The 14,261-nt window shown below is 39.3% G+C and overlaps 1 long non-coding RNA gene across 2 annotated transcripts; it reads right to left on the minus strand.

Moving 5' to 3' along the window:
• Positions 1–7,581: 7,581 nt before the first annotated feature.
• LOC309476363 lies at positions 7,582–12,186 on the minus strand. 2 transcript variants are annotated; one of them, XR_014198059.1, is made up of 7 exons: positions 11,919–12,186; positions 11,713–11,769; positions 11,368–11,455; positions 10,892–10,959; positions 10,614–10,710; positions 9,601–9,714; positions 7,582–7,679 (listed from the first exon to the last, which is right to left on the minus strand). It is a non-coding gene; the product is annotated as an uncharacterized lncRNA (long non-coding RNA). The 2 variants fall into 2 exon arrangements; XR_014198060.1 differs by having other exon boundaries at positions 9,596–9,714.
• Positions 12,187–14,261: the final 2,075 nt, after the last annotated feature.

A 14,261-nucleotide genomic window follows, 5' to 3' on the forward strand; every position in this document is an offset into this window, starting at 1 on the left:
CGAGAAATAAGGGTTTTATATAGCGAAACGATCGGTCATTAAAAATAAATAAATAAATTATATATACTTTTTAAGCACAAATGCTCATTGTGTACCATCTCTGAATGCCACGCATTGCGTCATCACATTGGAAAGTTACCGATCGTTTTGCTATATAAAACCCCCTGACTGGGATCGTGTCGAGACATTGAAGCTGCATTGAGACTGACATTTGAACCTTCAAACCGTTGGTTGCCATTGAAGTCCATTATATGAAGAAAAATCCTATCAAAATAGACTAATCCACATTGGATTGGACTAATCCAATCCAATTTTTATGTAACTGACTTTAAAAATGTATCAACAGTTTTAAAGAAAAACACTGGATGATTAACTTTTAAGACTAGTCTAAGCAGTTTATGCAACCGGCCCCAGCTGGTGTCTGAATAATTTTTGGTTTGATGTAATATGCAGTGTCTCCGCCTCCAGATATGAAATTCATCTGGAATATTCAAACAGACTTTTAATCACTCTTAAAACTAGATCTGATCAAGTGCCGTATGGGTCATACAAGTTTGACTCATGCTTTTTTGCATAAAGGTGAAGACCCAACTTTATGCATTATTTGTAAGATTCCCCTCTCTGTTAAACATATCATTGGACTGTCATGGGTTTAAGTAGAATGATCTTTTATGAAGTTATTTCCAGGGGCGTCAGTTTGTTTTGAAAAGTGGTGGGGACAAAAGATCAGATGAAAAAACATTACAGCAGGACGGGAAAAATATTGAATAACGGCGCATCAAAAATGGGCATAGCGTAGGCCAGTCAACGACAGGAAAATACTCAGCATAAAACCCTCAACAATGTCGACTGCACTTGTAACAGTCCCTGCAACACCAGCTCAACCGAACAGTTCCAAAGCACCATACTGTAGAAAACAGCAGCGCGTTAAGTCAATGATTACAATGAAATTCATTACATATGTAAAAGAAAACACACCATAAGCATACAACGCAACATATCTACATCAAATAACACCAGATAAAATTAAAACAATGTGGGATTTGCAACCAACATAGAATGCAGTGCAGTTAGAGAACCAAATCCACAAAATGTGAAATCCTCCTCTGCCATCGCACATCGCAGCGTAACCAATATAAAGTGCCGTGATAAATACTGTCATTATGTATGCCACAAAAAAACCCACACTAAAATCCAAACTATTTTAAAACTATAAGATGGCACGCAGGCCCTCTCTCTCTCGCACGCACACGCACGCATGCGCACGCACACACACGCGCACACACACACACACACACACACACACACACACACACACACACACACACACACACACACACACACACACACACACACACACACACACACACACAAAGCCAGTTTTTTTTATTGATCTGTAAATTACTTAATCGGCTACAATTAACAAAATCAATCACAGTGCAAATATATGCTATATAAAAACTCCCCTACCTGTACTGTTGATCAACATCTTCTCTTAAAGTTGAAAAATGTTAAAACTTCAAGAAGAACTAACGATGTTAGCCGGCTAATACATGGATAAATGAAACCTCCTCCCCAACACTTCGAGGTTTGAACGTAGTGCATCATGTCCATCCATTCCTGCTCAGGCCAGAGCGCAAATCCATGAAGCTGGAAAGGAGCGGTAGTCCCATGGAATTTCTAACTAACGTTAGCTAACTTCCCGCTTGAGGGTCGAGAACCGGCTGTTGTTTACAGACCACGCAGCCTCTGTGTAGCTAGCTAAACGTAGAGTTCAATATAAGACTGACATTGGTCAGTAGCCAATCTGCGTGTTCGGGGCGTGGTTTTGCGAAGGGTCAATTGGACGGAAACCCGCCCAATGTGGCAACACTGTATGACTCAACAGTGTGGCTGTTTGTCATGTTCACAGAGAGAGAATTTATAACTTGGACAAGAAGAAACTGTGTCAAGAATTTGTTCAAGTTACTGATCGGCGCATGCATGTTTTTGGGTCATTTTAAATAGTAATTAGTTTATTTTGTTAAAGTTACTTTTTTTGGACAATGTACATTGTTTCTTTCTGTATCTAAACTGCATTGGATGTTTTATTTTGTGCAAATAAACCTTTAACATTTCTTGGTTCGCTTGATTTTTCAGAACATTTTAACCAAATGCTTTCAAAAAGTGGTGGGGACAAAATTAGCCATTTCAAAAAGTGGTGGGGACATGTCCCCAGCGTCCCCAGTGTAAATGACACCTATTTCACTTAAGGACTTATTTAGTAAGACTATGCCTGAAAAGGGTTTGGATTTTCTATCATTTGTTAATTTAATTTTTAATTAAATGTTTTTTTTTTACGGTTTGAAGGTTCAAATGTCAGTCTCAATGCAGCTTCAAAGGCTTGACACGATCCCAGCCGAGAAATAAGGGTCTTATCTAATTATATACTTTTTAACCTCAAATGCCCATCGTGTACCATCTCTGAGATGCGTTATCACGTTGGAAAGGTCACACGTCTGTAACATAATTTAGTGATTCTGACAGGTCAATTTAGCTCAAAATGAATTATTAATTAATTTAAAGAATCACTTATTACAGCCGAGCAAATGACTCGTCCAGGGTTCATTTGAACCGCAGCAACTATCAGCTCTGCAGCGGATATAAATATCCAAACTATAGTGAAACACTATTTATTAGCAAGGTAACTTAGATCAGCAGTTTAAGACATTAAATTCGTAAGCACATAACACAAGTAACACTTCTCTTTAAAATACAAACAAGACTTTTATTGATTATTCTAACACATAAAACTAATATCTAACACAAACACACGCACACATTCATACAAGTTGCAGCAAGAAAGAGAGTGAGGAATGAATGAGTTTTAAGTAGCCTGGCAAGCCAGACCTACATCAAGATGTTGGGTCTGGCAACTCACCATAGACACGCTCAATCCGAGGGGCGGGATAAACGGCTGTCTTTCAAATTCCCTCTGCACGCAATAGGACAGCGCTTCAACCAACCAGAGCGTTTTCCCAACAGCGGCGCTAGTTGATAGATTCAACTTTTGCCATATCTGGCCGGGAAACTACGAACACATCTTCCTTTTTTTAAGAATGACTTCAGTGCTGTTCTATGCTCTTTTCTCAAAGAAAAACTTTACTCCAAGTCCTCCAGAGTCGCGGACAAAGCCGATTCGAAAGATGTTCGCCAGCAGCCGCCATTCTTTGTTTTCAAGTGGCAGGTAACCGTCGCAAGTTCACTCTGTCGTCGTATGTTAAGCCCGCCCCGCCTACTCTATACACAACGTGATTGGCCTGACCCAATTTAGGTTTTTGCAGCTCCAAAGTCAATGGACAGTTGCTAGACTGCCCTGGCTGCAAAATACATTTTGCTGCCGCTAGGGTGCGTCTAGATTTCTAGGCTACGTTTTAAGAGTAAAATGATGAAATCCCAAGTTTCTATATGCACTTATAAGACATGACCTGAACGAACCATCAATCATTAATTTAACCCTTCTATCGTTTCTTAGGCGGGTTATTAAATCTATATCAATGCACCAGTTCAGTTTAAGAGTCTGGAAGCTACTTGCTTGTCTTTGCTTTTTGGGGATTCCCTTTGTCGGTGTGCAAGGCGTTTCCCAGGTTCGTTGGCTGGCGTCTCCTCGTGCCTGGATATAGATGGGGCGGCCAATCACGTGGTGTGCTGGCGGATGAATGGAAAGTCTTTGAAGCTGGAAAGCAGACTTTGCAGTCGAATCGTGGACCGAAACTTTGCCGCAAAACTTAACTTTAGACACTGTCTTTATTTGAGAGGTGGCATTTTCTTCACTTCTCATCGTAAATCATGCGTTATCTGTGATCTCCTTACTCTCCAGCACTAGCAGAGAGTACAGAGGCCACAGTTTAGACATCATTACTATTACAAGAATACAAAACATTTTACACAGATTTCAATCAAGCCATCTTTTGAATCAAGAACATACGATCATACTGATAGGAAACGAGACACACTTTCATTCAAACATCTAACAGTTATAACCATTACATGACTTATATGGGATCTAAGCATATTAGACACACATATAGGTTGGTAGACACAATATAGGATTATGCAGTTGCACGATGTTTGATTATAAGTCCATCGAGAATTGTTTTGGGATGATTTTATGTATTTTTATAGGTAAAGTCTCAGTCTCTGTGGTTTTTAAGAGATTTCAACCTTGGGGTCATTCAGAGTTCCTTAAGAAGAAGGAGGTCTGTTTTGTGTATCTGTCGTGGGATCAAGCAACCTTATCTTGATCGGGCTCTGAGTTTGCCATCTCTGAACCAATCAGTCTTTTTCCAAATCATCTAACATTGACAACGTTCTTCCTTTAGTTGGATGCATGGCCATAAAGTTCTCAGCGTAGACTGGCTGGAGCCTGGATTTTATGGCTCTGGATTGGTGATTTGGGGTCTGGAGTGTTGAGTTCTGTGTGGAATTATGTTTGAACAAATCACCTGGGGCCCGTTCTTGGGTACGTCGCTAACTCAGTTAGCTGGATTTGATTGTTGACGATTTGACATGATCTTGGATTGTTTGGTTCTTCGATGCTCATCCTAGACTTGCTGTCATAGCAACAGGTGCGCAAGCTTGAACCAGCTCGTGAGCAGGCTTATTTCATGTAAACAGGATTAGACTGCGGCTCATAAGCGGAGCTGATACGGGAAGTCCAACGCAGCGCGATAGTGCACTTTCTGAGATTTATATTTTTTCTCGTGACTCGTGAGATTGTCGTTTACATTATTAATTTGTTGGAAACGCACATTTATTTTCGACTAGTCGGAGTCGGGCTTTAACTACAGCACAAACTGTTTGCATTGCCCTAAGATTATTTGCGAGTGGCTCTTTCCTTTACACTATTGGAGATGCGGAGAACTTGATGGGAAGTGCTGTCTGTCGTGTCATTCGGAGTTTACCTGGCGCTTTTAGGTTTAAAAAAACAGTTTTAGGTTTTTAAGACCCAATGTTGTAAAGCAGTTTTTTTAAAGCAGTTTTTTTTTTTTTTTTTTAGGCTATCATATTTTTTTATGAAGATCATAAAATCATGACCATGCCGATTACAGTATGTCACTCAGGCTTCACTAACGTGATTGGTACCATAGACTGCTAGACCATAGACTGCCACCAAGGCCTCAATGAAGGGGATTATGTGAACAGAAAGGGGGTTCACAATGTAAATGTGCAGCCCAGTTACTACTGTGATTCTTATTCCAGATTAGTAATATTATATCAAATAAAAAAGGCAGTTGACTAAAATCTTCCATATCACAAATGTGAAAGCAAATTGGCCAGGATCTGTGCATGACTTAAGAATTTTCAGAGATTCACATTTATGCACATTATTTGAAAGTGGTAAGGAAAGTTCCACAATTATATATCAAGCTCACTGTATTACATACACTTATGCTGATCCTAACAGAACTGCATTTTTTCATAGGTGATTATGACATGTTCTTGCCTGCAGACAGGTGTTTTATGACCCCATTCCCTGACCCAAACCAGTTACAGTGCAGCTCTAGCCAGGACAAGGGCACACAATGAAATTAACCTTGGCTAACTAAAGGGAAGATTTCAGTGTCTGAAAATTCTGAGGGTTGGTCACCTGACAGGGCCTGTGACATTGTTGCATGTGCCATATTACACAACATTGCCCAAAAAAAAAAAAAAAACTTTTCATTAAATGTTTAATAAAAGACAAATATGCTTAGTTCCTTGAGTTTTATTTCAATTGTTCTTTGTAAAGAAAAGCCAGTGGTCAAGTGCCTGCAACAAGAGATATTAGACACATGCCTCATGCAACAAATAAAAAGGAAAAGTTGGCTATACACTGCCCACCTGTAGGCCTATGTCTCCTCTGTCTGTGCAGACTCTTCTGTAGGCCTTTCTGTAGATGTGGAATCCTGCATCTTATATTGCAGCCATAAAGCATACAAGTATAAATGAAGTAAAGTTATTTATGCACTTGCAGGTAGGCTAGTTCCTCCATATGACAGTTATCTGAGAGGGTTTATTCACTGTCCAGTGCAATGGAAACAAATGGACATTACAAAGTCTTATACTTTCTTTCCTTTGGAAAGTTAGAAAATGTCCACTTACTGCACATATTTCAGCCACCACTTTCTTGGGAACAGATACAAGTGTTGGTGTATTATGTAAAAGTGCACAAAAGAGGAAAACACAATGTCATTACAATGAACTACACTCAGGAAAAATGTGATCAATAACTCATGGCAAAATATGTTTACATTAACATAAGTTTATCAGTTTTCACTTTCACAAGTCAAAGCAATTCATCATTACTCAAGATTTAACAGTTGAAATGACTATATGGCCTTAATTTAATGCAGCAAAAATTATTTTACAGTGTAGTCTACTAAGATCTTTTTCTTGGTTGCTTTTATAAACAGACAACCATTTATTTAACAGTGCCTTTTATAAAAGAGACTATAATATAACAAAAAATTACCATTATGTAGAATATTTTTGTACTTCACTTTTATTTGTTCCCATGTTCTAGTGTGGTGACTGACATTACAATGAACAAAGTAATTATGCAACAATTAAAATACAAAAATATAGGCTAATAAGTGATAAAAACATCTAACATGGCCACTTCTTACGGATTTAAATTGTCTGCTACTTTTTGCCAGCCCTCTCTTCTGGCTTTTGCAGACTTCCCAGATAGCACACGTACGTCGGGCCGACGTTGGCCCGATGTACAAAGTTCCATCGGCACGACGTCGCTCAGAGATCGTTTGCTCATCGGCAATATGTCGCCTCGACGTCGGCCTTTGATCGCAAATGATCTCCGGCCGATGTTTGAACGATGCAAAGCTGTAAATCTTTTGGCAGCTCTGCATGGGTTTTATAGGACCTTTATTTATATAGGTCGGACCTTTCGGGCTACTCCTTAGACACCATGCGGTGCTTTCATTGACGCACGCACTTACGAACACACGCACGCACGCACACACACACACACACACACACACAGAGCGGAGATCGCGCTGCAACACTCACTCAGCAGCACATAAACTGTAGTCAACATTGCCCCGAGACTTAAATTGATAAAATAGCTTTGATACTGAACACATGCAACTTTCATCACTCAAAATGGCCATATTCAAGAAAAAAAGTGGAGTAGTTTTACAGTTTCATCTTACCTTGCACTCTTTCAACGTTAAACTGATGGAATACATGCTCTGCTTCTGTGAACAGTAAACCCCGCCCTCTATGATTTGATTGGCTATCTATTTGGATGGTCGCTGTAAGGTAGACCAGCCTAAAATGTAACTTTTAAACCTTTTTGCCATTCTAAAAACAGCGGAGAAAGAATTTCCAATACTGAATTTCCAGTTTGGCCATTTCTAACTATTGACATACTATTGTTATTATTGATATAATTATAGACTTGTCCCCCTCAATGTCTATGTACATATATACAGCCCTGGAGTTACTTGACTATCCAATATGAAAAAAGTAGGCTATACTGACATTGAAAAATATCTTCTTAATGTTGTGTGTAACTGTCTCTAGTATAATGAACAGACACAATTCAAGTTAAGACATTTTAATGACACCAGAAAGAACTCCAGGAGAAAAGGGATCAAAAAGGAACAGCAACAATGTAGAGAAGGATTCTACCTGGCAACCTGTAACAGAGTGAAAAAGCAGTTAGGACTAAAGCTAAGAATAAAATTGTCATTACACTGGATAATATAATTAAAAATCTAACAACAATCAAAGGTACATCAGCTGGCAAACCATTTAATAGTTTAATAGGTTTAATAGTCTATTTAAAGGGAATGATTGTGGTGGGGAGTTTGCTCAAACTACGGCAGCGATACAGCGAATAGTTGTTCTAAAAGACGGCGCCGTCCGCGGAGCGCTTTCAAAGGCCAGTGAAAGCAGAATGTCAGTTAAGTTGTAAGTAGACGCTAACTGTTTCTCATGGGTTCGTATGGTATTTTAAACATTTACAGGTGTAAGTCTGTGATTTTATTGCCATCCGAATCCATAATGTCAGTGTTTTTTCTCACCCAACCCGCGTACATTTCTGAATTGCTTTTATAAAGAACACCGCTTTCTCACATAACGCAGTGAAGCAGCCCCTGCACGAGTGAATAATTGATTCTCGAGCCATCGATATCAGCAGATTCAGCAGCATCGCCACGGGCAGCACTGGGTAACGTCACACGTAAGAAGGAATATCTTTAGCAGCTTTCTAAGGTATGGTTCGGGGAACACGCCTATAAATGGAATCCCTTTAGTTAACCTGTTAAGCTGCAACCCCACTTTTGAAAAATCCCCAGAAATGACATACCCAAACTGAAACAGATACAGTTCATGAACCCTTTGTACTAAAAACACAAGTATGATCTCATTTGAAAGCTGACACCTGGCAGTTTATTGTAAATGTAGAATTAATTATTGTCATAATGAAAAAAATTGTTATAAATAGCTTTCTAAGGTATGGTTTGGGGAACACGCCTATAAATGGTATACCTTTAGTTAAGTTATACCTTAAGAGTCTTCGTAGCATGCTAAGAGACAACGCTATCGGGAAACGCAGCCCAGGTGTTTATGAATGAGACACTGAATTAATTGGTTTTAAAGTGTTTGAATTAATGATTCAAATGAGTATCTTTTTTTTAAATAGACTAGAACATGTTATTCTGATGTATGTTATCGTGATCTCCATTTTAAACAAAACAAAAACGATTTTAAACCAAATAGATTCTCAGTTTACCCTGAATTAGGGGCCGTTCACATATCGCGTCTAAAAACGTGTGGAAAGCGCTCTCTCCTTTCTAAAAGGACTTGCGCTCCCGTGGCGTCTGTCGTTGCTATGCAACCATGAACTGCGCTCTCCATGATGACAAGGAAGTATCAGCAAAGGAATAATTGATTTCTAGCCCTCGCATTAGCTTTACTACTAGATATATTTATGGAGATGAGAAATAAAAACTCGCCCTGTACAGCTATGATCAGCTGTTCGGCCGAGTTTTCCATGTTGTTACGGAAAGGCCAAAGCTGATCGGTTGGTTTTTGTCACATGACCTGCGGTGCGCTTGTGGCATTCTGAAAAGTTGAGATGTTTTCATCTCACTGTGGCATATGTGCGCCTGGAAAAACGAGCACGCCGCATCGCATGATACCACTTCTATTATGGTATTACCGGTGTTGTCACACTTGATTAACTGGTGGGGAAATATCCGAACGTATGACTTACAGAAGGTACAATTAACTAAGAATGTTTCAGGAAACACGCATTAACAATAAGGTACAGCTTAAGGTATAACTTAGGAACGACGTAGCATTAAGAAGGTTTCGGGAAATTCAGCCCTTATCATAATTAATAACGTGTTTCCTGAAACGTTCTTAGTGTTGCGCTTTTATTGAGCAGGTCATGCAATAACATAAATTAGTTATTTACACCAATAATGTGATGCGGCTGCTGGGCAATCTGGTGAGTTTTGGAGGTGGAGCATTGAAGAGAGGGGTGTGTTTGTTTGGGTTCATTCCAAATATCAACAGTGTCCAACAGCGTTTTTGAAATATCGCTTACCCCACCTTAATATCTGGCAGTTTTGTGTCCATCTATAGTTGCCATCATCTGAAGTCTTCACAAGTGAGGCTGGATCCAAACTGGAGCTGCTATAATCTCTAGTGAACTTGCTGAGCATCCTGATATAGAAACAGGGAAACAACAGGAGAAAGATTAGCATAGCTGCAGTTCATATTATTTCAGGCAAAAGATGATCATGTGCACTTTTTACTATTTCATCACATATTAACTGTAAAACAAGATTATGAGATGTGTTAATTGAATGCTTGGCTAAAGAGTTGTGTCTTTAGTCTAGATTTAAATTGGGAGAGTGTGTCTGAGCCCCGAACATTATCAGGGAGGTTATTTATGTAAGTAAAAGAGTAGCAAAACTCGAGAGCATAAAGATGTGAATTTGAGAACTTGTCCCCTGTAAAATACAAGTCCAAAGTTGAATTTAAAGATTTGCACACGCAGAACGTGACTTAACGTATAGACAGTGATATTAAAATAAATAAATGATAACTCAGTAAACACCATACTAATTAAAAATAGACTGCTATGTACAGTTAAGCGTTTTCCTCACATAGAAAACTGGTAGAAAACGCTTAAAGGTCCCATGGCATGAAAATTTCACTTTATGAGGTTTTTTAACATTAATATGAGTTCCCCTAGCCTGCCTATGGTCCCCCAGTGGCTAGAAATTGTGATAGGTGTAAACCAAGCCCTGGGTATCCTGCTCTGCCTTTGAGAAAATGAAAGCTGGTAATAATCATAAATGTTTCTTGAGCGTCAAATCATCAAATTAGAATGATTTCTGAAGGATCATATGAAGCTGTGATGCTGAAAATTCAGTTTTGATCACAGGAATTAATTACATTTTACAATATATTCACGTATAGAAAACAGTTATTTAAAATTTGTTATTTCACAATATTATTGTCTTGGTGAACATAAGAGACTTCTTTCAAAACACAATTTTTTTACCAACACAATTAGTGTATGTTTGACATTAGTGTATGTTTGAAGTTTTACTTACTAATCATATGGTTCATAGCGCCTTAGAGATGATGATCCGAGATGATGATCCGCCCAACTCTGCTACGGTGGAGGCCAGGGCATCAACATTGAAGGATCTAGGAACACAACAATCCATTTGTCACAGAGCCAAACAATATTATTATATAATGCCAGGTTTATTACAAGTAAGAAGCTATAGCTAAGCTATATTATATATAAGCTACAGCAGAGGTGAAATGCTTTTCTGAGATGAGTTTCTGAATCTATTTGACCTGCATCTGGGCATGGAGTACCTACGGCCTGAGGGAAGTAGCTTGAACTGGCAGGACAAAGGATGACTAGGGTCAGCTGCCTTCTTTGCCACTCTGTTGGAGTAAATGTGTGTGAGAGAGGGGGAAAGTTAATGCCTGCAATCTTGCTACATGTCCTAACAATACTCTCTAATCGTTTTTTGTAGACAAGGAACCAAACCAGCAGATAAAACAGAAGGTTAAAACAGACTCAATAAAACAAGAATAAAACATTCTCATCAAAGTGGGGTCAATGTTAAAATTCCTCAGTCTACGGTAAAAATACATTCGCTGGTGGGCTTTGGCACAAACAGCATCAGTGTGTGATTCAAAACATAGCTTACTATCAATTATTGTGCCATGGTAGCTGCTACTTGTATTCTTGTACTATCTCAATAGGTTGGCCATCAATGATAGTGAGGGGAAGAGGGGGGCTCTGTTTCCTAAAATCAATAATTAATTCTTTAGTTTTGGATTTCCTACCTGTATTTCCTACTTCTCTGGCTGCAGCTTTCTTCAGAAATGTTGAAGTCGTGGAGCTTTCCCTCTATTATGGGTTATTTTGTTGCTGCTGAAATCACAGAACATTTTTTTTTTATCAAATTTTGTTTACCACTGAGCTAACATAGTTTTAACCAATTTTATCACTCCATGTAAGTGACGTCACCGATTACATACGTTTATGTTTACGTTTGTGTAAAATAAATTAGCTCACTTCCAAGTAAAACCTTTACAAAACCTCTCATATACACAAAAGAGGTGATTAAAAGCCCAAACTTTCATAAACAAAAGCTCAACCGAGTTAACTTTAACGTTAGCTTAACTTACCTCTTCTGAAAACGGTTGAGATGCTAACGGACTTTTTCCGAAGACACAAAGCCATGTCTATAAAAGTAAATATTCAACATAAGCGTATCAATTACAAGTAAGAGAAGTGTCCAGAACAGTTGTGTGTATTATCCGTGTGATTTTAGAGACTAATATCACCTGAAAGCAGTGAAAACAACAGCGAGAGAGGGAGTTTTCTTGCTTACCAGTCGCAGTGGTCCCGCGGCGTTTCCATGGCAACTCTGCGCCGCGGCCGCTCCAGTGTTTGAAAGCGACTTGAAAGTTCACGCGCACAACGCGACATCGGCCTCCCGTATAGTGGGCCGACCAAAAGCCGACGTAACGGAGCTGGGAAATAGAGCACTGTCTGACAAGAGATCTGCCTACGCCTGGCCGACGCCTTTGCGATGTTATAGGGAGGGAGGCCGACGCTCGATGTTAGGCCAACGTCGGCCCGACGTACGTGTGCTATCTGGGTTTGAGGTGTTCCCTGGAGTTTTGATTAAACATTCAAATTCCGAATAAACTTCGACTATTAGTTCTTGTTCGGCTGAGGAGAAAAACTGAGCGCGCTCTTTAGCCACGCTGAACAGCCAATAGCAGCGTTGCTGATCAATGTTTCTACTATCGATACATATCCCCTTTTAACCCAGCGCATGAACGCGCAATTATCTCAGATAACTCAATCCAGCTATACTAATCATATCCGGCAAATGTGTTCGAAGAACCGAGTTAGCCAGATCATGATTAGCACAATGATATCATCTTGGATGTGTCATTTGATCTCGGATGTAATGTACGCAACGTACGAAGAACGAGCCCCTGGAAGATTCATTTGTGTTTGGTTCGCCCTCAAACCTTACACGTCCCACCATCTGTCTAAGTTCTTTGTCTGTGTCCTCCGGTTCAAAAAGGTAGGGAAGGGCGAAAAACTGCATCTCATTTTCTCCTCCAACTTCAAAACCATCTGACATCTTTGTTTTAATTTATTATTATTTGTGTATTTTTTTGTGACCTTTCCAATGTGGCTCATCTCAGAGATGATACAAGACAGGCATTTGTGGTTAAAAAGTTTTTTTTTTTTTTTTTTTATGACTATATAAAACTATATAAAACCCTTATTCTCGACTGGTGGTGTCGAGACTTTGAAGCTGCATTGAGACTGACATTTGAACCTTCTTTGAACAATTGAATGGTTGGTTGCCATTGAAGTCCATTTTGCTTTTCAAACGCAAATTTACTGAAGCGATCGAGCCGCTCGAAACTATGAAACATTATTGTTACCATATACGTATACGTTTGAGCAGATATCCACAAACACAGTATTTAACAGTGAACACGGGTCTAAACATTATAATATTCAGCATATATCTAGCAACAGTTCAACTGCAATGTGAAGTTTATGCAACAATAACATTAACTAATATAATTCAGAATACATTTCTTACCTTACATCTTTCTTTTCTTCAAATCGTGTTCTTCTTTTTCTGAGGTAAATCCAATGTAAGCTGACTAAGTTCACAGCGTGTCTTCCAAACTCGACGAAAAGCAGAGACTGATGAAGTTTGGTGCTTTGTTTTTGAGGTAAAAGTGGTGACGTTACCACTTTGTAATACTCGTTAACGAGCTGCAGCGTTTTATCAGACATCATGCCATTTGCAACAAATCAAACAAAGAAAAACAAAACTCTTTAAAAATGAGTTCTCTCTAGAAAGTGAGGGACAAACCTACCAAAGTCTATGAGGAGAAATAAAAATCATTCGTGAAGCACTAACGTTAACATTTTACATTTATTCATTTAGCTGACGCTTTTTATCCAAAGCGACTTACAATTGCTATATATGTCAGAGGTCACACGCCTCTGGAGCAACTAAGGGTTAAGTGTCTTGCTCAGGGACACATTGGTGTCTCACAGTGGATTCGAACCCGGGTCTCTCACACCAAAGGCATGTGTCTTATCCATTGCGCCACCACCACCCCTAACTATCAGATGCGGTTGCTGCCTTGTTCAACACTGCCTCTCGCGTCAACGGAAAATACCCGTACACAGTATTGGAATTTTCAACCCATAAATTAATGTTTCTCTCCCTCCTCGACTCCCAGCAGTTTTAAACCTACCGGGAAAAAAATCCAGCTTAACGCAGAGTCACAGAACACTATTCGATCTGTCCCGGTAAAAACTGAATTAACTGACTGTAATGTATGCCATATCTGATTTTGAAGGCAAAAGTCCAAAACTCATTGTTGGAACTGAAACGCACAGATAACTTGTACAACAATTGTAATTGAAGTCTTCTTGAGGAAAGAAATAGGATGGATTTTGTGTAAAAACCAGCCTTCTCCGAACTCACCGCACTAACCCTATAACTGCCGGTGAAAAATAAAACAGCAATTTCACAAGCATAAAGAGTCTGTGCGCTATTAAACACGTATTAAGCGGTGGATTAATTCAGGTATGACACCACTGAAGGCCCGTATTTTGGGTCTAATTTATTTGTCCCGTACGGGACCTCCCTTGTCGCGATTAAATAGACTGCTACACTGATCTA

Source organism: Leuciscus leuciscus (genome assembly GCF_965113295.1).
Source record: "Leuciscus leuciscus genome assembly, chromosome: 15".
Lineage (NCBI taxonomy): Eukaryota > Metazoa > Chordata > Actinopteri > Cypriniformes > Leuciscidae > Leuciscus > Leuciscus leuciscus.